We start from the raw sequence: 394 nt of genomic DNA on the forward strand, positions 1-394 counted from the left end.
AAAGGGCTACACAAATATCAAAGGCAATCTCTGCGGGGTCATTTGATAAAAACCAACACCAACACACTCCCAAACTCCAGGCTAATTCCTTACGCTTAGGTATTCAGAAGGAAACCCACAAGTGACAGGTTGGGAGCAGGTGACAGGAGGAACAGGTGTGTCTGCCCTTTCGCACGGAGCAGCACGCCAGGGACCCTGGAAAACACACGCACGACACCGACCCCTGCCTGGGATGCTGCTCTAATGAATCGCTCCTCTGGCCAGGGAAACCCTCAGCGGAGCTCCCCACGCCCCCGGCCGCAGGATTCCCCGCAGCCCCGCACGCAAGGCCCCGCCCTGCTCCTCCCCTTCCACTCCAAGCCCCTCAGGCCTCGGCAGCCTGGACGTCTCCTCT

Source organism: Fukomys damarensis, unplaced genomic scaffold, assembly GCF_012274545.1.
Source record: "Fukomys damarensis isolate Sample0158 unplaced genomic scaffold, DMR_v1.0_HiC HiC_scaffold_11, whole genome shotgun sequence".
NCBI classification, from domain to species: Eukaryota; Metazoa; Chordata; class Mammalia; order Rodentia; family Bathyergidae; genus Fukomys; species Fukomys damarensis.